Source organism: Alligator sinensis, unplaced genomic scaffold (assembly GCF_000455745.1).
Source record: "Alligator sinensis unplaced genomic scaffold, ASM45574v1 scaffold447_1, whole genome shotgun sequence".
NCBI lineage: Eukaryota > Metazoa > Chordata > Crocodylia > Alligatoridae > Alligator > Alligator sinensis.
The window spans coordinates 1476037-1477068 of NW_005842123.1; positions in this window are offsets into that span (position 1 = coordinate 1476037).

Below are 1032 nucleotides of genomic sequence, written 5' to 3' on the forward strand. Positions count from 1 at the left end.
TGGCGGCCGCTGCGTCCCCCCCCCCCCCCCCGCCCCCAGCTCCTTGGAAGTGGCAGCGGCGGTGCTCAGTCCCTGCCTGCCCCCCCCATCATTCTTTATGGGCTGTTAGCTAGGTTCTTTTATTATTGATGTTCACTCACTTTGATAAGGATAAAGATTGTTATGACATGGGTGTTTTGCCATATAAATAAGGAAAGATGTAGAAGTGATCAGGAGATATTTGAGAAAAAGGCTTAAGGAGGCATTGGAAGGAGAGAGGGAAAGTATATAAAACTGAATGATCTGAACTGTTCTCCTATTGGATATACTTGTACAATGATAATCCAGTTGACTGGCTCTTTCATTATTTTCTCTTTCATTCTTAAATCTGAAGTGTGAGCAAGGCAAAACAGAAGATGCACATAGAAGTATAGGGTACAGTGAGCAGGGAGGTTGACAACTATCTCTGATGGGTGACCCACCTGTGAGGTGGGGAATAAAAATAAAAACAGTTGGTATTAATAAAGTGTGTGACCAACATAACTTCATATGTATTGTGTCTCATAACCTCTTTATTCATTCTTTGCCTGTCTTGTCTTATTTAGTCTGAGTCCTGCATTTACATCCATGCAGGTCTGATTACAGAATTAGAGTGTAAACTTTTCCAAACTGAAATGTTATCTTCTTTTTGATCAGTGAAGCACTTTTATCAGTGAAGTACGTTTATGTACTGATAAATGGTAACTAAAGGGAATGTTGTGCTAAGTTCCTTGTTGTTACAATTGTTCTTTATGTGACCAAATATTGTTCATAAATGAATTATTTCTTTGTGACTTAAGACATATCAATAACAACCTCAAATGTCAAATCTAATGAGGAAGTTGTTACATTTATTTCTTTGCTAGAAAATTATACAAATTGGTATAGTACTTTGTAAAAGATTAGAAACATTCTCCGAAGACCAGACCTTGGATTGGTGTTATGCTAAACTTGAATCCATGGGCGTGGGCCCACATAACACTTAGACTAATTTAAATACCAATTAAACTTGAA